Below are 27,068 nucleotides of genomic sequence, written 5' to 3'. Positions count from 1 at the left end.
GGATTATGTGCAGCACTTTTCAGCAGAGAAAATTGGGGTAAGATGACAAATCTAAGTGCAATTGTGGAACAACATGCTAAACCATCAGTTCAATCATGTTCTGCATAACTAAACCATCCTGAACCATGTTCTGCATAACAGTCCAATAAAAAATTGAACACACCGATAAGGTAAATAATGTATTTCGAACATCCTTATATATTTTCGACTTTCGGCATTTTTGTAAAAAAAAAACTAATCATCGTGTGTCTGTTTAGCATTCTTCTTCTTTCCTTCTTCTTCTTTATTATTTTATGTAACGAAATAAATAAATTATAGCCAAACGTGCAAAACATCTTAAGATGTAATTTATTGTGTAAATAATGAGATAACAAAGTTAAGACACAAACATAGCCCTCTGTTGACGTGATTTCAGTTTTACATATGGGATATACAACAAGAATCGCGGTTTAAAAAAGCTCACGGCAAATACCTAATAATATATTTATTGCAGATAAAATTGAACGTAATTTTGTCGTTGTCTTCTGTAGATAGGGAAAAGGATAAAAAAAAACAATTCTCAGAATTTCAATGTTGAACTATTGATAATTGAAATAGGGATTAATATTTATGCACATGGAGACACTTGCTCACAGATAGACCACGTGCTGGTCGACGGACGACATTTCTCGGATGTTATAGATGTAAGGTCCTTCAGAGGTCCGAACATCGACTCGGATCACTAACTTGTAGTTGCAAAAATTCGGGCGCGACTCTCCAGCGTCCCTAATTTACGAAACAACAGAACGATGTGTTTCAATATCCAACGCTTGTCAGATGAAGGAGTTGAAGAACAGTACCACCAGAACTGGACGAGCGGATAGGAGATGCCACCGAATCTGGCGACGTCCAGATTGTGGGAAAATATCCACTAAGCTGTGACTACAACAGTGCAGGAAGTGTTGGACACTGCACAGCGACGCTCACGACGGTTGGTTTAATGAGGAATGCCAGCGAGTGACGGACGAGAAAAATGTTGCTCATGTTGTTGAAACGAATCCACTGCAGAAAAAAAGGCAACACGAAGAGAGTGTGATAGCTGAAGGGCAGGAGAACATGGATAGAAACAATATGCGGATGTTTTACGCAAATGTCAATGGCGCGCGGCATAAGACTGCGCCAGTGCCCGCCATGTGCATTGACCGAGAGGGGAATCTGCAGACAGACAGACTATGGTGGCAGTCAGGTGGAAGGAGCATTTCGAAGATTTTTTGAACGGTGAAAATGAAGGAGTATTAAGGATGGACATAGTCGGCGACGGTTAAGCTGTGGAACCACTAACGCTGGATGAGGTTAAGAAGGCTCTAAACGAGCTGAAAAACAGTAGAGCTGCTGGGAAGGACGAGATCCCGGTCGAGCTTCTCAAACACGGAAGTGAGCAGCTGCATCAATCAATCCACCACATTATCCAGAAAATATAGCAGGATGAAGAACTGCCTACCGGCTGGTTGGATAGCCTCATATGCCCAATCTATAAGAAAGGGCACAGACTAGAGTGAGCCAATTACAGAGGGATCACCCTTCTGAACTCGGCGTACAAAATCCTGTCGCGTATCCTGTTTAACAGACTGAGACCGCTTGAGAAATCCTTCGCCGGCGAATATCAGGCAGGTTTTCGTGAGGGCCGATCTACGACGGATCAGATGCATATCCTGCGGTTGATGCTTGATAAATTTCGGGAGTTGCAGACCCACCATCTGTTAATTGATTTCAAAGCAGTGTACGATCCAGTTAAAAGAAATGAGCTGTGGCAGATAATGTCCGAACATGGTTTTCCGGCGAAACTGATTAGACTGATACGTGCAACGCTGGATGGCTCGAAATCAAGTATTCGGACTGCAGACGAAGTGTCAACCTCGTTTGTGACCTTAGACGGATTGATGCACTTTCGAGTTTATTGTTCAACATTGCACTACAAGGCTCTATAGGAGATCTGGCGTGGAGAGGAACGGCATCACACGGTCGCATATGCTCCTGGGTTTTGCGGACGACATCGACCTTATTGGAATCGATCGAAGAGCAGTAGTGGAGGCTTTTGTCCCACTGAAGAGGGAGACGGCGAGGATAGACTTAACCATTAACTCTACCAAGACAAAGTACATGGTGGCAGGTAGAGATAAAGGAAAACCTAGTGGAGTTGGTGCTGAGGTAGTGCTTGATGGGGATGTGTTGTTGTTGAAGAATTTGTTTACCTTGGAACGCTTGTGACATGTGACAATGACGTTTTCCGTGAAGTGAAAAGACGTATTGCTGCTGCGAATAGGGCCTTTTACGGATTACGTAACCAGCTTAGGTCCCGCAACATGCAGACGGAAACGAAATTTGCTCTATACAAAACTCTGATTCTACCAGTGGCCCTTTATGGACATGAAGCATGGACGTTAAAAGAGGCAGACCGGAGAGCTCGGAGGGAAACTAGAAAATGGTGTGTGGCGCAGACGCATGAATCATGAGCTGTATCAAGTATACAAAGAAGAAAATATTGTGAATCGAATAAAATTCGGCAGACTTCAGTGGGCTGGTCACTTAGTGCGAATGTCGGAAGAAAGAATAGCGAAAACAAGGCCACGAACACGCTGGCTGCACGCGGTGGAATCGGACCTGGGGACCCTGAACGTTCGGGGAAACGGGGAACGGGGAACATCGCCCAAGACCGACGATTATGGAGCTCTACAATACGCCAGACATAGGTGTATCGACGCTGTAGGTACCAGGTACCAGGTACCAGGTAGGTATTTATGCACGTTATAAATCAATTACTCGAACGATCAACATGGGAATAAATTTCCTCCTTGTAATAAATAAAGTGGTAGAGTAGGAAATATAGACTCAACAGCGCACTTTTCTAAAAATTAAGTTACACAATTTAAAAAAAAAACAATAACTTAAAATAACACACAATTAGTTTTATTATGCCTATTAGTTTTTAGCATATGTTCAATAGAGTGGGGCGTCCTGGTCATTTTTTTCAAATCAATGGTTTTTCGAAGCCATTCTGGGTCCCGAGCAACTGTGCAGAATTTGGAACCGATCGGTTGCTTCCTCGCTTTCCGCATCGCGTTTAAAGTTTGTATGGAAATTAGTATGGGAGAACGTATATTTTTGCATTTCTACTACTAGAGGTTTCAGTTCATCGTAAACAAAGTGGCACATTGCGTTAAAGTATAACCAAAAGGATGCCGAAAAACTTTGCTGAAGAAGGCACGTTGCTGGAACGTCTACGAAAAAAGTTATAATGCTTCGAAGATTGAGTGTTCAAACCGTATGCAAAAAATCGTTTATTCTGCCAGCACTGCCGAACTACGTAGACCAGGGAATCAATTTTTCTGAAATGCGCTTGCGAAACAAGCGACAAAAGAGAACCAACGACAAAGCTTTGTTTTTGTCGGAGATAATAATGACAAAGATTCGAAAAATTTTGTCAGCAACAAAAAAGAAGACAATCTTGTTGCTAACTTTTCATCCCGTTATTTTGCATTATTTCAAGAGCAAATTTCGGTTTCTTTGCTATCATAGTTTCTGCTTTTATGCAAATATTCGAGAATCGAACAATGATTACAAAATTAGCACCGTATTCTCGGAAATATCAGAGCATGCAAGGCAAATGATTCTTGTCATATTGTGTTCGGGTTCTGATAAAGGTTTGTCGCTGGGTGCGTTTGTCAGTAACAAACTCTGTTGACGACAAAGGGTATATTGTTAGGCGTTGCTCGAATATTGATTCCCTGACGTAGACCAATAATTTAAGGTGATTATAGAATGAAGCCCGTGGTGAATTTCAAATTCACCACACGTTTATCTACATACATTTCCAAAAGCCCAAATCTGGCGTAATAGTTTTCGTACAGTGCCGAAACTCAAATTATGATTGTTCAGCATAACTAAGCAAACGATCATCCCTTATTTCAGCCCCATACGTGTCATCTCGTGCTCTTGAAAAAAATATTGGAAAAGCACGTGGTTTACAAAATGGCCGATTTCTGGCTTGATTCTATAATCACCTTAACTGAGTGTTATTTCAAAATAATTGATCTTATAGGGCTTCAGAGCTAATGGGAGCTATCCGGAATCATTTCACAATAAAAAAAATCCGACAAGAAGGAAGATGGGTTTTGCCCTTCGATAACCATAGGTCGTCCGGTAGTGCTGGCAGAAACATTGATTTCTTGCATATGGTTTGAACAATCAATTTTCGAAACGTAATAACATTTTTTGTAGACCTTCCAGCTACGTACCTTCTTCGGCAAAGTCTTTCGGCATCTTCCAGACTATATGCTAACGTATTGAGTCACGTGATTGATGATAAATTGAAGCCGCTAATAGCAAAAATGTAAAAAAGTACGTTTTCCCATACTAATCTCCATGTAAATTTAAAACGCGATTTTACACAGTTGATTGGGGTCCCGGACGATTCAGAAAAACCTTGATCTTACTTAATCGGACGAAGTTTGCATTTTTCCATACAACTGCGTCCCACTCTAATGTTCAATTACTTGTTCTTAATATATTTAATAAATTGACATTAGAAAGAAGGTAAATATAAAAGTTTGAAAATTATTTACAACACATTTTAGTAGAATAAACTAGTTGTAAGTTTTTATAAATTAGATATCAAGTTCAAATTATTTTTAATTCCACTTGGTCATTTTCAGTATCTAAATGAATTAAATAAAATGGTGTGAACCTGTCTCCTTCTCTTGCTATTTTTACTTAGCCCTTCTACGATTTGTCTGCAGCCTGTTCTAGTTTCCAGATTAGTTTGGTAGCAAAATCGGTGTGAGCTCGCCGCGAGAAAACGTTCGACAATTCACTTGATTTAACCTCGGATTCCAACTCTTGAGGGTCTTCCCTGGGTTTGTTTACATCCGCACCAGTAGATAAACGTTCCAGGCTTTCTCGTATCTCTTGAGCTTTATACTCCAGCTCCAAGATTTGCCACATAAAATTTTTCAATACAGGTGTCATTGAAATTATTCTGGAAAAAAAATATCTGAGTTAACCTTAGCTTTAAATACCTAATGAAATATGAACTCACTGTTCTTGTATACTTTTCGCTCGCTGCTCTGCTTCGTCGGCATGCTTCTTGATGTATTTTTTGCAGCTATCTCCACTGTCGGCCATAGTATGAATCGCGAAACACAGCAGTATAAAGACTGTTATCTTTGTGACATTCATGATGGATGTGTTTGGTAAAGCTCAGGAACCGACTGATCCTTTGCATTGACCGGCTGGCTTATTTAAGGTTGACATATCAGCTCTGTGTCCTCCACTTCCATAGTTATTTTTGGTTGAAATCATGTACGAAATGAATGGGAAAAGACACCGGTTAATGCTGAGCTAGTCTATCACAAAAAAAGCATGCAAACTAAGTTTGATTTCTCCCACAGACAGCTTTGCCACTGCAAAACCTGTTGCATAATTTTGCCTGAAATTAAATTAAACCGATACTGATGTTTCACGTCAGACTGGAGACTTTGATAACCTTTTTTTCTGAATGATTGCAAGGGCTAGGAAATATTACTGGATGTCATTCATGATGAGACTAATTACTTTATAATTTACATAAGCATGAGCTTAGCTAGAATGTGTAACAAAATGAGAGAAGTTGTACATCGTTATAACACATAGGATTGAAAATCAAAATTACTGATTTCTTAATAATTGTGATTTCTTGAGCAGAGCAGTGAGCACTCATGTTATAGTCAAACTTCCATGAGTCAATGTTCTATGACTCGATATCGACTCACAAAAGCAAATTATTCCATATTGAAAAATATGTCCTGGGTTCCTTTGATGGTCCCTTGAAACAGCTTTCCAAAGAATTTCTATACCACATCTCGATATTTGCTTGAGTATATGGTAATTTCAATATCGACTCATGGAGGTTTGACTGTATTTTAAAGATTCGACTAAATGAATAATCGTGAAACGTAAGATGGAAAGCGAAGTATTTTTTTACGTTCATCAGATATAACTTGGCGTAATTGGGAATACTTTGGAAACGCACATACTTCATCAGTAACCGTAGTCATCACTAATCAATCCATATCTCCAATTATCTCTGCGAATTAAATTTTTCACATGGTATGCATATGAACATTGAGTTTCTAAACATTATAGGTAATTAATGTACATGGCACCTTTACGGGGTGTGATAAGATTTACCGTGATTACATTCCCACTTTAGACAAATACTTATTCAAAGAATTCCATCCTTAATTATCAACTCCGTAGCACTTGAGAAAATATTGCTAAGTCTGTGGCCTCTCGTTATGTAGGTACCACATAAATAAGGGCTGCCCAACAAATGCAAGCCACGGGCAAATTTTCAGAATTAAATACACGGCAATTTTTTAAATATATTTTCAAAATAATCAAAGTTTTTTCTCATTCTTCCAGAATGACTAAAACAATCTTCAGAGAAAAACTAAACACCATTGAATTGCGTTCAAAAATCATTTTTCTACGTAACAGGTCTTTTGGTTGAATATTCAATGAAAAACATGAAATTATTGCCTACTCTATAGCGGCAGGTGTCCCACAGGTACTAATTTTGGGTCCATTGCTGTGGAACGTGATGTACGATGGCGTGCTGAGGTTAAAGCTCCCACCAGGAGTCAAGTTAGTGGGATTCGCCGATGACGTAACCATGACCGTGTATGGAGAATCCATCGAGGAGGTCGAATTGACTGCAGCCTATTCGATCAGTTTAGTGAAGAAGCTCCAGCTGGCGCATCATAAAACGGAGATGATAGTCGTTAACAACCGGAAATCGATTCAAGAGGCGACAATTAGAGTCGGCGGCTGCGACATCACCTTCAAGAGATCTCTGAAACAATTGGGGGTGATGTTCGACGATAAGTTGAGCTTTAAAAGTCACGTCGGCTACGCCTGCAAGCGTGCGTTGATGGCGATAGCGGTAATATCGATAATGATGGCGAACAGCTCTAGGGTGTGCTCCAGCAAGTGCAGGTTGCTGGCAAGCGTGGCGGTTTCAATACTACGATACGGAGGTCCAGCTTGGGGATCGGCGTTGAGTGTAAACTGCAACGTGCGAAAGCTGGAGAGTACTCATAGGCTGATGTGCCTGAGATCATCAGCGCATATCGCACCGTATCTCGCGGAGCGGCATGTGTATTCGCGGGCATGACGCCTATCAAACTGGTGGTGGAGGAAGACGAGGAGTGCTACGCCCTCAGGGGCACCGATAACACTCGAAGGAATATCAAGGCAGCAACGGTAGCCAAATGGCAGAGGGAGAGGGACAACACGGCTAAAGGAAGGTGGACCCATCGCTTAGTCCCAAATGTGTCGGCATGGATTAGCAGACCTCATGGAGAGCCAAACTTTGGCTTGACCCAGTTCTTAACCGGCCACGGATGCTTCAAGTGGTACCTACACAGGTTCGGACACGCGGCTTCTCCCGCCTGTCCGCAATGCCCAGACGTGACAGAAACGGCTGAACACATCCTGTTCACATGCCCCCGATTTGAAACAGAGAGGCGTGCAATGTTGGAAGCATGTGGAACGGACACTACCACCGATAACATCGTCAGAAAAATGTGCCAGAACCCAGAACAATGGAGAGCGGTCGCAAGAGCGACGTCCAGGATAGCCGACATCCTACAACGAAGTTGGCGAATAGAGCAGCAGCAGGCAGCCTTTACGGATAGCGGATCATGAGTACTCCGCCGCGGAAGTCGTGAATATATATGTCGATAATGAATGGGAACGCCAGCGCCAGCTACTGCGTGTAGCCTCAGAACGTGACGAAACGGCCGGTTTCGGAGGAGCTCCCGCTTTCGGGGAACTTCTCGTCGGAGTAGGTTAGATCCGCCGTCGGGGACTATCCGAGACGTTCGCGATCGCGACCGGGGTGGGAGCTAAATGGCTCAACGAATAAGGTGAGAGCTGAATGGCTCAAGGGAATCGAAACTCAGTTATTGGAGTAGGCTAGGCCCACCGCCGGGGACCAGCTGAGTAGATCATGCATGCGAATGCACCGGCTCCGGGTCGTCGGGGCACCATTAAACCGGAAGTTATCTCCCCGCACCATTGGGGCACTATTGAACCGGAATCCTTGGATTGACCTCGGCACTCGTGCGTTGAGACGGGTGGTCGGTTACGGGGGAGCTTCCGATGTCGGGGAACGTCGGAGGTACCCCGTCGGAGTAGGATTGATCCACCACCGGGGACTATCCGAGTAGTTCGCGACCAAGGCGTGAGCTATATGGCTCATCGGTTAAGCAAGAAGCTAAAAGGCGCAGTGCATGGGAAATCGGTTAATCGGAGTAGGCTAGGTCCACCGCCGGGGACCAGTTGAGTAGATCGTGGCGCGCGACTGCACCGGCTTCGGGTCGTCGGGGCACCACTGAACCGGAAGCTATCTCCACCCGGAATCTTTGGTCTGACCTCGGCACTCGTCCGGTTACTCGTTGAAGTGAGAATATGCATAGGACTTAAGCGGATCTATAAACATACTAACCAGGTGAAAGTGTGGTGTTGGTAATGTAACAGTCTTCCACGGATGCGGGTCTTCGGTATCGGAGGAGCTTCCGCCGCCGGGGACTAGCTTAGTAGCTTACGAGTACGTTGAGAGCTAAACGGCTCTAAAAATAAAAAGAAAATAGATGTGGGGCTGAATGGCACATGGAAAAAAAATAAAGGGCTCAAGGGCCCAACGCCAAAGGGCTCAGAAGCAGAACAAACATCGAAGAGAGGCACTGTGAAAGGTGTCGGAGTATTTCAGTACTGCTCTCCCCCACAGAAGTAATAGGGTAAGGTAGTTTGGGGGGGGGGGGTGGGGGGGGTTGCGGCAGGGCATTAGAAGAGAAAGCAACTTAAGCAACCCTCTGTTACTCGGGTGGGTTTAGTGGCGGTCTGCCCTTCTGCCTTTCGCGCCAACCCCACTCCCTGAGTGATAATTTCAGGTGTCTGTATGCAGTTTTGCCTTCTTGCTCATCTATATATTCCACTATTTATAGTACCCGAGCAGCACAAGTCAGACAATAATGGTTGCAACAGCTTGATTGTAACTAAATCTGGTCACATATGAGTTGCAGTAACCTATGTGGTTGGGTGTAGGGTATGTTATATGTATACGTAATGCGAACCGTAATGCGAACTGGATCAACCTCGAGTAACTTTTCGGGCTCTGTAATGGCAGCTCCCTCTCTGAAGAAAGAGGATAAGCAGTTTTATTAATTTAATTTAAACAGCTTCGTGTGCAGGATGCAAGCATGTGAAATTAGTGATCATCGACAATCAAGATCATGACAGGAACACCGAGTCTGTTAAGTACAATTTTCATTAATTTCAAATGACAAAATTCTAGACCCTACTGATTTGTCTTCTACAAATCTACATATTCAAAAACTTATTGTTGTTCACTGCTTTCTGCCTATCACGTTGTGGTTCAGTTTTTATTGAACTTGTATTTATATTGATTGCATAATGCGTGATCGCTTTACGATTTGCTTTTACAATTAGTACATTAGATTGAAATAATAATCATGTCATTGTTGAAATTATTTGTTTTAAACTAATCTACGCTTTCGATCTTCGTCTGCATAAAGTTGAACCGATCGGTAATAATCGTAATGTTCGTATACATACGAAAGGGTCATCGCGTGGTTTATGTGTCATGTGCAAGATATATTTTTCGCAACAAGTTTGTCGAATATTTGTAGCCAGAATGTGTTGAGCGTAATCTCAACAGTTAATGGTTTATATTTAGGCATTGAAATGTAGGACGCAAAGAATGGATGTTTGTTCGAATTGCGAATGGAGTTCTTTAAATGTAATTCTGTTCGAAGTCCGAATCAAATTTTTTTCGATTGTTTAATGAAATTCTGTTTGAATTCAGAATGTAATTCAGTTGGTTTTCCAAATGGAGTTCTGTTCCGAACGGAATTCTGTCGATTTCCGAATGGAGTTCTCTTTAATATTTGTGAATGGTATTCTGTATGAGTTTTAAAAAAATTGTTTCGATTGTCAAATTGAAATTCCGAATGTGATTCTATTCGATTTTCGTATGGAATTCTGTCCGAATTTCGAAATTCGAATAGAATTTTCTTGAAATCGGATTGGAATCCTGTTCAGATTCCGAATGAAGCTCCTTACGCATTGCGAATGAAATTCTTTTTGAATTCCGAATTTACTTCTGTTTGAATTCAATTTTTTTTTCTAATTTTTAATAGATTTCTGTTTGAATTTCGAATGCAATACTGTGTCTGAATTTCGAATGGAGCTCTTATGAAATTGTGTATGGATTTTTCTGTTCGAATTTCGAATTAAATTTTGTCCGAATTTTGAAAGTTTTTTTTTTGAAGTCCGAATGGAGTTCTGTTTGAACACCAACGGAACTTCTTTCAGAGAGACTTTCAGCCCCAGATCACAATATATATTTATTCTGGCCTTTGCTTGTCTTCTTTTTGACTATCTTCAAATCTTCCTTCTCGTAGCCTATTTCAAATATATCTCTTGTTACTATGTCTGAAACTTGATTATGCATATGTACAACATGTGATAGATTTAGTTCGGAAAAGGTATTGGAGGGTAACCGCCCCTTCGGTGGGGTTTGATCCCACGACCCCAGTTCGCATGACAGGTGCTTTCCCTACTAAGCTACGAAGGACCTCCGTCGTCCACCGCAGCTTAGCGGGTACTGATGAAACCAAATTCCCAGCACCAGGTACCAGCCGATCTCTCGCAATACATTTTCAGAACTAACTCTCTCAAATGTATTTTTGTACTGGGGTCGTGGGATCAAACCCCACCGAAGGGGCGGTTACCCTCCAATACCTTTTCCGAACTAAATCTATCACATGTTGTACATATGCATAATCAAGTTTCAGACATAGTAATTAATTTCCACTCCGGGTGGCTTAATACCCGGCATATAGGCAATTAACTTTGAATGTACTGATATCTCTTGTGTCAACTATCTTCCTCGCTTTCCATTTTGTTAGTAGAAAATGCATTTTAAACATAGCTAATTCTTTGAAGAGTGGTAGAAATGCTTGGACCTATTAGGTTGGTAAGAAAATAGATCAGAGTACGTTTTTATATGATATGCAGATTGTTCGCGAGAATCAGAAGCTTTTGATCTGCTTGTGCGGTCAATATGTGAATAGATTTCATTAATCGCAATGCTGTACTTGGAAACATGCCTCAGAGACGTTTATTTAGGAGTATCAAATTTTCTGTCGGAATTAAGTGGAAAAAGTAGATCATGTGTGCTTGTTGCTTGAAAGACAAATGTTCAGCATTCAGAGGTCACGTACAGTCGTGATTTATTCAGTAGGCAGAACGATCGGCCGGTTATGACATAATTTTTTCTGCTTTGTGCGGATAGCAGAACGATCGCTCGATCATCGAAATGTTGTTCTGCTTTGTGCGGGTGAGTAAATTAATTAGAAAGTGAAGATGCAGTTCGCGTCAGTAAGCAGAACTAGGGAATTCATATCATGGTATAATTATCTTAAAATTCAAGACAAAATTTTCAAAACGACTTATCTGCTTTTGTAAACAAAGATTCAAACGACGATTGGACGAATCTGATAGCTCTCCCACGCAAACCAACACCATAAACAGGTAGCGGAAACATTCACCTACTTATTGATGGTGTTAGTATGCGTGGGAGAGCTATCAGATTCGTAAAATCGTCGTTTGAATCATTGTTTACAAAAGCAGATAAGTCGTTTTGAAAATGTTGTCTTGAATTATTGTCTATCATCTACCGCCGCAAACATAACTGTCTTATACTGCCGTTCTACGCATAGTTGTTCCATGTACATCGGAAATTTTGCTGAAATAATCGGGCTAATAACTTAACGCTGAAGTTAGTTAGTTTGTTAGTTGGAATAGAGAAAAGGATGACGAGAACTATTATATTCGTTAGTACTCCCGGAATAGGTATCTTAATCTTGACTTATTCTTTTAGTGTCAACTATGGTTATTCGTTATAGGACCAACATAACCAGTCATAATAGAACTCAGTTTTTGTCCAACAATACATTCGAATCCTTTAATGGATAAACCCTTCAGCGCAATGTAATGGAACGGCAACGATAACGGCAGGATTAGGCTCTTAGCCCATATATTTTCGGTCATATTTTACCGTTACCGTTAAGCCCCAAACGAAATTCAGCGGAACGGCGACGGAAACGGAAAATTTGACAGAAAATATATGTGCGATCAAAGTTAATTGCCTATTTCCGGGGATTAAACCACCCGACTTGGACGTTAATTTACAATGTTGTGAAAACTTATATGTGAATATGTACGTTATGTGGAAGATATTGATTTGGAAAATGTATTGGAGGTCAAGTGAGGTTGTGTAAGCTATTTGCCAGTCGGTCGTCAAGCTCAGACCCGCCCGCATTGCGTAAGCAAGAGCACGCAACTCAGGTTCAGTTCAATCAAAGTTAATTGCCTATTTCCGGGGATTAAACCACCCGACTTGGACGTTATATACTTGGACGTTAGAAAATATATGAGCTAACTGTCAATGCTGCCATTTCCGTCGCCGTTCCGCTGTATTGCGTGGGGACCTTTACTGTTCCGTTCCATTGCGTTGAAGGGTTTATCCTTCACCGGATTTGAACGGATTGTTGAACAAAACATGAGTTTCCTCTTCCGGGAGGAAAATCGAATTCAGTTCTCGTCATCCTTTCCTTATAAAACTTACCAATTAGAATCTCGTACACAGTTGCATTCAAGCGCCAACTTTCGGTAATCAAACACCGAAGGGCTTCATTCTCGGGAACATCCGGATCAGCATCTGAAAAAATGTGAGAATAAAAAAGCTTTTCTTTATAGTTTATTTAAATACTTACCATCGGATAATTCGTCCTATGCAACAATTATTTCAACAAGCTCCTCTTTCGTTTCCATTTCCATTTTTTGCAGGTTTTCACGGGAGATTTTTTTTCACGTCTTGCGCTTTCCGCTGTTACTCAACACAATCACAACTGTAGTTAATTTGACAGAGAAACAACTTCGGTTGAATATCGTTGGTCTTTTCTTTTCAAAAATACTAAAGACATAGGTCGTATGTGCAAAAGAGAGATTCTCTTTGATCACGCTCTCCTTCGCTAATATATCGGCTTGTTTTGCATGTTTTGCTACATTTCCACTTCAGCATGATAGACAAAGCTATTGTCTTTGGATATCTGCCAAGAATTTCGAATGAAACTTTTGTATAGTTTTGTAATAATCAAAAGACAATAGATCCAAAGAGAGACTCTCTTTTGCACATACGACCTGTTTTCAAAGCACTCTAGAAATAACCACATAGATGTAGTTTGAATTACCATGAAGTTAATCTCAGTGTTGGAATGTAGCCGTTCTCTGTTATATAGAGTCATATAATAGGTTGTATTTGCGAAGTCGAAGCAACATTATTCACACAACTAATGACAATTCTTTATTGGTTCTTACAGTAGAGCCACAAAGAGGAGTGGATGGCGGCCTTGTATAACTCAAACTATGACAGATAGCAAAGGTTTTTCCCATATGAGGGAAGAGCAGAATATGCCTCGACTTCGCGAATTTGGCTATCATATTTCCGGAAGTATTCCATTGATAGAATAATTACTAACGACACCATAGAAAAACCTAAAAACTTGCTAATAAAATCAATAAAAAAATTAGGATTTGTTTGAATTTTTTCAGTACCTAACCTAAACATTCTGTGTCTCTGTAAATCTTAAATATGTTTTGCCTTTCTCGTATACTAAGTATACGTAAAGGCTATATGATCACTTCAAAACCGAACTTTTGATAGAAGGCTCGGACACCCATAGTGTTATATACCAATCGACTCAGCTCGACGAATTGCGGTGATGTCTGTTTGTGTGTATGTATGTATGTGTGTGTATGTGTGTATGTGTACAAAATTTTGTAGACACACTTTTTGAAACTTAGCATTGGCCGAATTACTCGCAGACTGATCGAAGTAATCTGTGCGCGAGAATGGCAGCTCAAAAATTTTGAAGCTTCATATTTTCCTAATTCCACTTTGTATTCCGCGATAGATTTGAATTTAGCAAAAAACTTGGTTTTTGCTTGTTTTTAATCAAAATCAATATACTACATAGTGCTCCACAACCATTTACATAGCCGCGGTGCCCTAGTGATCGAATAAAGACTGGTGTTGGAAAATGCAGGTTATATGAAGGTTGGATGTCTGAGCGGAGGGATCCGGAAAGATACGACGGTTGGATTTCGACTGGGACGTTACAGGCGACACATGCGGACTTCTTTTATCCAACATCACTATCAAGAAAAGGTATCTAACACAAGAAAGTTATCACAGCAGCGGTGACAGTCTTTCGGATGGGATTTGTATCGTTCGACGGAGACGGTATCGAAGGAAGCAGCAATTGGCAATGAATCCGGACGCAGTTTCAAGTCCACCCAACCTAGTTTGCCGGCTCGAAACGGAAACGAATGTATATACGATAACTGTTGGATCTAGCCACACAGGCCAAAACGATTCCTGCAGTTGGACAACAGGTGTCACTCCGGCCGCATGCAGAAACTGGTGGATGAAGACAGGATTGGTTGAATCCTGTGGAATCTGTTAAGTATCACTTTATTTTTCATTTATTCATTCATATTATCTACTTAATGCATTTTCTGGGCCTGTTTGTTTTTACTACCTTTTTCTGAAAAGTTTCTCTTTTCATTCTATGGTAGATGAGGCTATCGTTGTAAGGAATGTGATTCGCTTTATTGAACCTAATTATTTTGGATTAATTCAGTGATTTCCATTAACTCTGAAGACGCCAACTAGCTTTCAGATACTATTTATTAGTATTGACAAATGTTCAAACATTGCTTTAGCTTTGTCTTCTTGTATCGTGATCTTCTACTAAACAAATTGAATGAAATGAAACTGTTCAGAGACGAAAAGTTGTTCTGTTCAAAAAATATTAAAGAAAAGCTGAACATATACATACGACGGGAAGTAGAAACCTGATTATATTCTGTATATTCTATATTTTCCAAAAAAAGATTAATATTAGGGAAGGGTATCTGGTTGTAGGTCGGGTTGCGGTTTTCGCTTATAACTTTTTCTCAAGTCAACATTATGCAGTAAAACAAACACCAATGCAATGGAAAGCTACAGACCTTAGCTAACTTTTTCCGAAGTAATTATGTTGCTTCAAAAAACGGGGAAAAAATGCGACTACTTTTAGAGTGTTGATTTTTGGCCAAAAAAACATTGCACCCAGTAAAAATTTGAAGTAAAATACCCATGAATTGATGAAAAACGAAAGTTTATTTATTTTTGAAACCTTCAGTGGCAAAAATTACAAAAAATAGTTTTCAATTGCAAAATTAAAGTAAATTATTCTTGTATGTGAAATAGCGGGTTGTCATGCCATGATCGCAACCATTGCAATGGGTAGAGTATGCAGCGGCTTACATTTAGGTAATTTAGTGCACTACCGGGAATGATAGACATTTTTCGTTTGTTCAGCAAATTTCGCAACACTAACATTTCACTGAAATTTAATATCACATCACAAAGCACACTAAACGTCAAATCACAAAGTATATAACTCACCTCTTTTTAATGTTTTGCTTTGATTTATCGCACTTGAAAAATTGATGAATTAGGAGACTCAACAGAATTTCAATTCCTGATTTTTTTTGCTTTCTCGCTGAAAGAAATCATATGCGTGTGCACGCTTCGATATTTGCTCTGATTATGGGTGCTGTCCAGCTACAAGTTTGACATTGCTCAGATATGCCGTAACTGTCAAGCGTCAAAAGTTTAGATTTAGGATCTAGAAAAATGCAGTGTTGTAACATACTCATGTTTCATTACCAAAAATGATATCTATCCATCTAATGACGATGGAAATGTTGAAATAACATAGGAAACACATCACCCGTAACATAGGAACAAATTTTGAGTACCCTATTATGCACGAAGCTCCTGATGGAACCACCATATACTACAAGGTGTATGAAGCTACAGAAAATATTTCGAAAGCATATTGCCTTCAGTGAACTTGTTAAAATAAATATAAACTATACAGGAAACATGTGTGATAATGAACTATGATGTTCTAAGATATATAGGATTTATTACATTCTACCTTCTCCATGTGAAATTGATAAAACTTACTATTTTTATTTTATTAATTGTGTTCAATACATGTTCTTTCATTATACTCATTATTTCATATATAAATCCTATTTCTCTGAATGCATTGCGGAATGAATGGCATAAAGAATGTCTACCATTTCCATCCCCAAATCATGGTAAAAATAGGAAAAGTACTTGAACGATCGTGTTAAAGTGCGCGTCGGTTCGGTTGAAGTTACGCGTTTCTCGGTATGCAAAAGTTACCGAGCTTACATTTTGCGAGATTTTCTCTCAATTGCGGGACAATCCAGGTGATGAATAAAAATTGATAGAGTTCATTAGTGCGCGTCGGTTCGGTCGTAGGAACGCGATTATCAGTATGCAGAAGCCACCGAACTTGCATTGTGTTAGTTTTTTCATCGATACCACGAAGGTAATTTTTTTTAAGTTAGTATTCGTTTGAAAGTAGAACGGTCTCGAGGCCACGGATCTTTGTTCTGCTTTGTGCGGTAAGTTATTTAAATTAAGTGCGCGATCGGACGTGTTTGTTTAAAACAGAACGGCCTCGAGATCACGGAATTTTTGTTCTACTTAGTGCGGTCAGTAATTGAACTAATTAGTGCGCGATACTCAAACTACACGTTATACACAGCATGCCGTTTACCAAGACGAGCCTCGCTACATGCCCTACCCCATATATCCAACATCCCAGTGATTTCTCGTGGAAGTGCAGATGACTCGTCGGCTTCCATCAAAGCGAGTATCACGTCAACATTTTCCTACCCATTCCTTAATTGACCTGCATTCGGACACGGCCGGCGCTGGTATTGCTTTATATTGGGTCACCAGTTTTTACACATTGAGGATGATGTTAGTCCCAAATGTCATCTGTTGGTTCCCTGTGTAATTACAGCTGACCTGGCAATAACGGAGTAGCAACCGTGGGCGGTCAATCATGCTCATGCTCATGCTCATGCTTAGCATTGGCCGAATTACTCGCAACAAGTTCCATTCGACTGAGAATCCTGTCCCATTGTTTGCTATTGTTTGAAAATTGGCCAGTTTGGACTATGGAATCGGAAGTTATGGCCAAAATACTATTTTCAATTCGCAAAACACGCTAAAAAACACTCACTCATATTTTTAAGTTTTTTCTGCACGAGAAAGGCACCAACACCGCTAGGTGGATTAATCAGGGTTTTTAAAATTTTATATTGTCTCAATATTAAGACCATATAAGCCGTTAAGCATTTTACTTAAATTGTCCTCTCAATCTCAAAATCTCAGAAGTTGTGTTTGTTCTGATAGATTGTTACTATGTTTGAGGTTATGGCTTTCAGTCTTCTTATGCTCAAAAACGGGTTTTACGTTTTTATCCGACGTTTCGGTTTCATATATTGTACCTTCATCAAGGAGTTAACTAAGTCCTGTTTTATTGTTACATTGTCTTAGCGTAGAACGTTTTGTCACAACTTTATGTATATTTGCCATCTCTATTTTTCGGTAGAGGTATTTTTGAATTTATCCGGGCCCCCGGGAACTATCGTGTAGTACTTTTTTAGCGCCACTTCTATTCAGAATAGAAGTGGCGCTAAAAAAGTACTACACGATAGTTCCTGGTGCCCGGATAAATTGAACGTAAAATCTTTCGTGTTTAGCATTATTATTGCAAGATATAACAATTGTTCGGAATTAAAAGGCTGTACAAAATTCTATGTACTACACTTATATAAAGTAGCAAAAAATTCAAGGGGAGGCTAATTAAATCCTAGGTGGGGCTAAAGCCCTCCCTGGCCCCCTGTAGTTACTCCAATGTCTTTAGGCGAATCCAGCGCACTACTTCCTAAGTCGGGAAAATTTCCTGTATCTGTTCCGGATAGACAATACACGACGAAACTTACGAACAAGCGGACACAAAGCGCTTTCTGAGGCTGGAGCTTCAAGTTACAACGCCACGCTTTTTCGTTCTCAAAACATTACAAACAAAGAGATATATTTAATATTTATATTTTATTTATTTTTCAAACAACTAATTACGTAAACATTAATTCAATTTTTAATGGAAATGAATTTCTAATAATAGATGAATCAGCAGTCTTAAAATGTTCAACAATGATTACAATAAATAATGTTAGTAGTCCATCCTAGTAGTAAACTTTTAATTGGAACTGCTTCGATCTGACACCGGAGGACTCAACTTTCCACTAATAGCAGCACCGAATCCCGAGGGAGTCTGTCTGGTGAAAATGTTCGACGCGGTTTTGGACTCTTGACCGGAATGGTTCAGTCCAGTAACGGCAGTGAAGTGTTCCAAATTTTCCCGCATTTCGCGAACCTTGTACTCCAGCTCCAAGGCTTGCCACATGAAATCCTTCAACACGGGTTTCATCGAGTGTATTCTGGAAAGTAAAACGTTCGTTATCAGCGTTGAAAACATTTATGAGTAATAATATAAGACTTACTGTTCTTGTATCTGTATCGATTGGTGATTGATTTCGTCAGCAAACTTCTTAATGTATTTGTTGCAGCTGTCTTCACCCTCGGCCTTTGCATGCAACGCCAAGCAACCGAGAATTATGATGGCGATCTTAGACGAAACCATATTGAAATGTCCTTTGAAGTGGTTGAAAAGCAACTGATGAATTTCATCAAAATGTCTGGCGTATTTATGTGAGACTTGACAGATTGGATTGGACACTTGCATAATTGATTCGTTATGGAATTATGAAAGGGTATCCTCAGAGTCTAGCCACCATGTCCAAACTCAATTTCTCCAAAACGGGACATCGCTATATCAGTGTTTCGCAAACTAAGTTATGTATTTAATTGAAACAGGACATAGTGGAAAAATTCCTATGTCAGATTTGATTCATAGCTGATTGATTACAGTACATATGACGGTTACTGGCAGTCGTTACTGACAGTTACTGTGACCAAACCACTCTTTTCATTTATAGCCTCAAGCAACGGAGATAGAGTTTTCAGTCGGAAACATTTGTGCAAAGTTTTAATAAATTTGGGAACAACTCCTGGGGTGATATAGACGTAGACACACAATGCGAAACAAGTAGTAGCTAAGTCAGTAGCCTGACGTTTTGATTTCTCTGAATGGACAGTATCAATCATCTTTGCAAGCGTCATGCAAATTTAATTTGGCATCCCAGGAAATTCCATTTCAAAGCCGCACAACCTGTTGCGTCATGTCGCCAAAATCCATCTAAGTGAATTAGATATTAGATGACCAGTGGTAAAAAAATTGCAAATCGCACAATGGGACTTTCTAAAAAAATGTGTTTTTAATTCAGCTACAGCCCTTGACCTTTCATGTTTACTTCACAAAAGAAATATGCAAACGCAATGGTACAAATCTGCAAACATACATTTTTATCAGGGCAAGTTTATTCAATTTTAAACTTACTTTTACTTGATAATACTCAAAAATAGCATTAACTTTGTCATTCCTTCGACTTTTAAATTGCATCTAAAAATATTCGAACTAAGTTAATTAGCACCGTTGTGCGTACCACCGATTAGCACTGCCCAGGTTAGCTATTTAACGCCACGAACATGGATGGATATGCCTGGAGAGCCGAGTTAATGGATGGAGGTTTTAATAAATCCAAAACAAAGAGAAGAAGCAAAGATCTAGTTTATATATGAGCGTTTTGCCTGGACCTTTCTTCGCAACGAAGGATGAATCGAACTGACTTATCTGTTGACGGAATCATGACCATACCGAACCTGTTTCTCTGGAGGTAGGTTGGTGTTGTGGCGTATGTTGGGGTAGGTTTGGACTTTTTTTTGTGTAAACATATCAGCATACGAACTTCTCTTGCGTCACAAATAAAAACAGACATCATGCATCGCATCGGCTTTTGTAAGAGCACCTCCACGGGAGTCCCCATCTGGGTCCCTATCGCTATTTCCGGGCCCCTAATAGGGACCTACTTTTACACCGGAGGTATCTAAACGGGAATGTAAAATAAGAACGCAAATCAAAATTAGCCGTGAGTTTCCAAATTTAGCGCCCCATACTGGGTTGCTAAATTTCCATTCAGAGTTGCTATTTTGTGAAACGTCACTCTGCTATTAATAAAAAATTGCAAAAAATCTGTTTTTCTTTTTCAGAATAATTTCGACGTAAACTAAAAAACAATGGAAATATTCAATTTTTTAAACTACATGGTGCCCCAGTTCAACTCCGCAAAGAAATAATTACAGTAATGGGTCAGCTATAATGAGGAACGATGCGCACCGGCGCCCGATAGAGCCCGAAATATTCATGGATTTTTCGCGAAAGAAAATTCAACTGTTTTATATTGTTATTATAGTTATTCCAAGGGAAGGTCTTCCAGGAATGCCTCAGAAGGTTCTTTTAGTAATTGTTCAGTATGTTCTTCAAGTAGTTCCTCCAGAAAACCTCCCGCAAGTTTATCTTTTCTGTCGTTCTTTTACTTGTTCGCGCCCTAGCGAACGGCTTTCAATCTAATGATTTTCAATTATCTTTCGGTTATCTACTCCCTCATACTTTGAGTAGAAATGACCGATAAAGCCGATAAACAAATCATTCACCACAATTACGGTCGTAAAATCTGTTTCAATTATGTTCTTTTAGAAATAATTTGTTTTGGAAATTCATCTTGGATCCCTCCGGGAACTCCCCAGAAATCTTTGTGTTTTTTAAAGAATTTTTAGCAATTCTCCCAGAATAGTTTTAGAATTTCTTCCTGATTCTTCCGGGATTTTTTTTATTGGAAATGCCCTATAATTTTTTTGTGGTTTAATTTGAAAACTCTCAGGATTCTTTCGGATGTTGTTACAAATATTTTTCTCCGAGACATTCTCCAGAGAAAAAAAAAACTGTGGACGTATTCCTGCTAGATTTTGCCAAGAGATTCTTGTGGGAAAAAACTGGAGTGAATTTCTTTGACTGCAACTATAAATCCCCGAAAGAAATTTCCAGGAGGAAGGAAGTCCAGAAAGAATAACGGTGAAAAAATTTACTACGACGAGTCTCCAGCCTTGTGCTTTAGCCTTGTGATCAAAAGCGTAGAATTGCCCTCCGGAGATGCCGAGTTCTATTCTCGATTCGGTCAAGGATGCTTTCGAGTAGGCTCCTTGAGCATAGTAGTCAGTTGTCACACAAAATACATACGCACGCAATGGCGGGCATAGAAAAGCTTTAAATTAATAACTGATGAAATACTAATAGAATACTACGTTCAGCAGTTAGCCAAGTTCCAGTTGAAATGTAGAGCCATTGAAGAAGATGATGACTACTTTTAGCAACGCCCGGTGAGAACTCAATATGATTACGAAGTCACTATACCTAAAACAAAAACCACCGGTGGGAAGATTTGGCGCTATCCTAAAATAGCACTCGGGAGGGAGCGCTATAATGAGAATAGCGATGAGGACTCCCGTGGAGGTGCTCCAAACAGTTGTTTCTAGCATTGTTTTACCGATTGGGGATTTCCGTTGTGCCTAACTACATTGTACCTAATGACCCAACGTACTTATGCTTAATGTCACGCACCCACATAATTTGCTTGCAAGTTTTAAATATTATTTGGCATTCATCCCGATCAATAATGCATAACAAAATTATAACAAGGGGAGTTATTTATTTCAGAAAAATATTGTAACAAAATGTGATATAAATTTTGCTGGTTAGTTGTTAAAATAACAAAAATTATATCAAAAATACCTCTAGGCATAACACAATTAAAACAGAGGTTGATACCTCCATATCAACATTATAACAAACGTTGATATAATTTTTCTGTACAAAAATCTACTTTCAAGGTAATTGCCTACATCACGGATAGAAATCGGGTACGCTACCACGACGGATTTCCATTCATAATGTAGTCAATTAACTTTGTTCCAGCTATGTATTAATATCGGACGGGTTCAAGTTATACTGAAGGTGATTAGTGATTTGTTTCCAATATCTACGAAAAATGTAGGCAATTATTTTGTGAAAATATTCATAACTAATGTTGTTATAATTTTGATATGAAATAAAACTGGCCGAATATACATTTTTATCGAATTATTTAATTATAACACACGTTGTTTTAAATAACAACCATTGATAGAATTGAGATATAATTTTGTTATGCATGTTATGGGATATGGGGCTAATCAGGCACGGCAAATGCTGGGTAAAGCGTACCATTGGTACTTCGCGTGCCTGAAGGAATAAAATAGACCCTATCTCGCGGTCCTTAACCTCTTACCCAGCAACTCCTATCCCTACCTCCTCGTGGCGCTGGCCGGGATACGAGCAACCTTAGGGAAGATCGGGTAACCAACCCCGGTGGGAACTTTGGTCGTATGCTGACAGGGAAGGGGGGGTTCCCTCCTCTCCGGAAGTGTAGATCTTACTGAGCGTCTTTTCTCCATGTTAGGAGCGGCTCACAACAGCGTATGTTCTACATGTTAGGGGCGGCTGATCATCGTCCAAGTGCCAGCGAGGGACTCTTAGTGCAACTGTGCACCATGGTCCACCGGAAATAAGGAGGAATGGTCCTCCGAAAATTTAGGGAGTTTGGTGTCAGGCTCTGCAAGCCAGCCTAACAAAAAACTTACGCAACAAATAATCAACACCGGAACCATCGGCGAAGATCACTGCGACGAAAGGGACTAGCGATTGGAAACTCGGTTCATGGAACTGCAAATCTTTCAACTTCATCGGGAGCACACGCATACTCGCCGATGTGTTCAAGGACCGTGGATTCGGCATCGTAGCGCTGCAGGAGGTTTGTTGGAAGGAATCAATGGTGTGAACGTTTAGAGGCAATCATACCATCTACCAGAGCTGCGGCAACACACAAGAGGTGGGAACAGCTTTCATAGTGATGGGCGATATGCAAAGGCGTGTGATCGGGTGGTGGCCGATCAATGAGCGGATGTGCAGGTTGATGATCAAAGGCCGGTTCTTCAACTTCACCATAACCAACGCCCAGAGCCTACACTCCGGAAGCACTGATGATGATAAGGACGCATTCTACGCGCAACAGGAACGTTAGTACGACAGCTGCCCAAGCCACGACGTTAAAATCATCATAGGAGATTTGAACGCTCAGGCTGGTCAAGAGGAGGAGTTTAGACAGTCTATTGGGAAGTTCAGCGCACACCGGCTGACAAACGAAAACGGCCTACGACTAATTGATTTCGCCGCCTCCAAGAATATGGCCATTCGCAGCACCTACTTCCAACACAGCCTCCCGTATCGGTACACCTGGAGATCACCACTGCAGATAGAATCACAAATCGACCACGTTCTGATTGATGGATGGCACTTCTCCGAAATTATCGACGTCAGGACATATCGTGGCGCTAACATCGACTCTGACCACTATCTGGTGCTGGGTAAAACGGCGCCCAAAACTATCCGTTATCAACAATGTTCGGTACCGACGACCGCCGCGGTACGACCTAGAGCGACTGAAGCAACCTGATGTCGCCACTGCATACGCGCAGCATCTCGAGACAGCGTTGCCGGAAGAGGGTGAGCTCGATGGGGCCCCTCTTGAGGACTGCTGGAATACATTCAAAGCAGCCATTAACGACGCAGCGGAGAACAACGTCGGGTATGTGGGACGAAGTCGACGGAACGATTGGTTCGACGAAGAGTGCAGACAGATTCTGGAGGAGAAGGACGCAGCGCGGGCGGTCGCGCTGCAACAAGGTACCCGGCAGAACGTGGAACGTTATAGACGGAAGCGGAGACAGCAGACCCGCCTTTTTCAGGAGAAGAAACGTCGCCTGGAAGAAGCGGAGTGCGAGGAGATGGAACAGCTGTGTCGTTCTCAAGAAACACGCAAGTTTTACCAGAACCTCAACGCATCCCGCAAAGGCTTCGTGCTGCGAGCCGAAATGTGCCGGGATAAGGATGGGAGCATCATGACGGACGAACGTGTGGTGATCGAAAGGTGGAGGCAGCACTAAGAGGAACATTTAAATGGCGCTGAGAGTACAGGCAGTGAAAGTCAAGGCAGTGGAGGAGATGACTACGTCAGTTCAACGGACGATGGAAGCCAACCAGCCCCCCCACCTTGAGGGAAGTTAAGGATGCCATCTAACAGTTAAAGACCAACCGTCTAAGACGAATTAAGTACTGTCCATTTAATTCCACCAGTTAATTTTCGTTATTATTGCAGATACGTATTTCGACCACAACTGTGTGGTCGAAATACGTATCTGCAAAGATAACGAAAATTAACTGGTGGAATTAAATGGACAGTACTTAATTCGTCTTAGACGGTTGAACACATTCCACTAAAAGAGCTTAATATAATTTTCTGAGTTAAAGACCAATAAAGCAGCTGGTAAGGATGGTATCGGAGCTGAGCTCATCAAGATGGGCCCGGAAAAGCTAGCCACTTGCCTGCACAAATTGATAGTCAGAATCTGGGAAACTGAACAGCTACCGGAGGAGTGGAAGGAAGGGGTTATATGCCACATCTACAAGAAAGGCGACAAGCTGAAGTGTGAGAACTTTCGAGCGATCATCATCCTTAATGCCGCCTACAAAGTGATATCCCAGATCAACTTCCGTCGTCTGTCACCATTAGTGAATGAGTTCGTGGAAAGTTTTCAAGCCGGCTTCGTTGACGGCCGCTCGACAACGGACCAGATCTTTACTGTACGGCAAATCCTTCAAAAATGCCGTGAATACTAGGTTCCAACGCACGATGTGTTACGATAGACGGGGATATCTTCGAGGTGGCCGAGGAATTCGTTTACCTCGAATCCTTGCTAACGGCTGATAACAATGTCAGTCGTGAAATACGAAGGCGCATCATCTGTGGAAGTCAGGCCTACTACGGGCTCCAGAAGAAACTGCGGTCAGAAAAGATTCGCCACCGCACCAAATGTGTCATGTACAAGACGTTAATAAGACCGGTTGTCCTCTACGGACAAGAAACATGGACAATGCCCGAGGAGGGCTTGCAAGCACTCGGAGTATTCGAGAGACGGGTGCTTAGGACCATCTTTGGCGGTGCGCAAGAAGACGGTGTGTGGCGGCGAAGAATGAACCATGAGCTCGCCTAACTCTACGGCGAACCCAGTATCCAGAAGGTAGCTAAAGCCGGAAGGGTACGATGGGCAGGACATGTTGCAAGAATGCCGGACAGCAACCATGCAAAGATGGTGTTCGCTTCCGATCCGGCAGGTACGAGACGACGTGGAGCGCAGCGAGCGAGATGGGCAGACCAGGTGCAGAACGACTTGGCGAGCGTGGGGCGTATTCGAGGATGGAGAGATGCGCCCTCGAACCGTGTATTGTGGCGTCAAATTGTTGATCCAGTGTCATCTGTTTAGATGTAGACTAAATAAATGAATGAAGTGGTTCGAACAGCGGAAAAAATCACGGGAGCAAAAATTTAAACGTCATTAATCGCGCACGGCACACTACGATCCAAATCAAAACAAGCTCGCACCTGGTATTATAGAATTAATTCAAACGGTATTGTTTCCATACTCAATAATTGTTACAACATGAATTCTTCTTCTTCTTCAATGGCTCTAAATTTCAACTGGAACTTGGCTTGCTTTTCAACTTAGTATTCTATTAGCTATTCTTCAGTTATTAATTGAAAGCTTTTCTATGCCCGCCATTGCATGAGTATGTATCTTATGTGGCAAGAAAAATAAATACACTATGCCCAGGGAGTCGAGTTAGACTCTCAATTGTTTAAATTATTGAATAGCGTTTTAAAACTATGGTGACATAACAATGCAGGATTGGGGTAAGAAACCCTATTATTATTATTAAGCTCGTAAACAGATTTTGGTTCGACAGTTTTCAGATTCATTATTATATAATTACAGATGGGAAATCTTATGTTGGAATTGATTTTGAAGTGATATGCATTTTCGTGACGTTACAACTCAAAAACTTTGATTTTTGATTATCTTTAGATACCTATAGCTTAGCTATAACAACAAGCGCATATGTTGAAGTTGAGTAAATTGAGTTAAGCCCGTGAGATCTTCATATATTTGAATCGTAAACAATATATTTTTTTTTTAATTTCTTTATTAACGTGATTTTTTAAGGTTTGACATAAGTTCATCACGGTTCGTAAACAATATTGAAGGTGTATGTTAAGATCACAGCAGAAAATTAATTATAATTGAATGTGTAATTGGAATAAAGCGCATAGTAATAGATTCACGTACGTTGTAACGTCACGTAGAAGTGTACTTCTCATTTATCCAGATCTAAAGTTACATACAAAAGTAGAAAAATTCTATTAGGAATTATTTATTAAGGCTTCGCGGTTCACACTCAGAAACGTGAGTTCCGCTAGTCTAGGATAATGAGCAGATTATTAATCAGAAATAATTCCAAACCGACAATTGTCTAGACCGGCAACGGGAATCGAACCCAGCCACCCTCAGCATTGTCTTGCTTTGTAGCCGCGCATCTTACCGCACGGCTAAGGAGGGACCACTTACGCTATTTAATTTGGATTACCTTTGGAGAAAATCTGCATATTACAATAATACATTGCTTATGCAGTAAAGGCATCCAGAAAGTACACTCGCGGCATCGTCATAAATTAACTCTCCATATGACGTAATTTCTTTCCAATTATCACCAAATAACCCACCCCAGTTTGATGGCTAATGTGACTATGATGATGACGACAAAACCAGTGTGTCTTACTTCAAATACTTAGGGCAGCTCTTGCCTAAGGACCATATGATGCCGCCCAGAGGTATCTATTCCATTCAATAGTCGCAAAGTTAGCAGAGAAATAAATTAGCATATGCTTCGCCACATTTGACATAATCAGTGAATGTCTTCGCGATCAGCCACATGTATCCTGACGTGAACTTGAATGGTCTCAGCTGTTCAAACTGCAAGAAACACATTGCATTTGGCGTGCAATTGCGCGAACCATGT

General features: G+C 40.8%; 1 long non-coding RNA gene across 1 annotated transcript; it reads right to left on the bottom strand.

Annotated features, from left to right (window-relative positions):
- Positions 1-4,662: 4,662 nt before the first annotated feature.
- LOC134217572 (uncharacterized) lies at positions 4,663-12,815 on the bottom strand. Its single transcript, XR_009981095.1, has 3 exons — positions 12,731-12,815; positions 5,075-5,308; positions 4,663-5,014 (listed from the first exon to the last, which is right to left on the bottom strand). It is a non-coding gene; the product is annotated as an uncharacterized LOC134217572 (long non-coding RNA).
- Between the last annotated feature and the right edge of the window lie 14,253 nt (positions 12,816-27,068).

Source organism: Armigeres subalbatus, chromosome 2 (assembly GCF_024139115.2).
Source record: "Armigeres subalbatus isolate Guangzhou_Male chromosome 2, GZ_Asu_2, whole genome shotgun sequence".
Taxonomy (NCBI): Eukaryota; Metazoa; Arthropoda; class Insecta; order Diptera; family Culicidae; genus Armigeres; species Armigeres subalbatus.
This window is presented reverse-complemented; position numbering and strand designations above follow the sequence as displayed.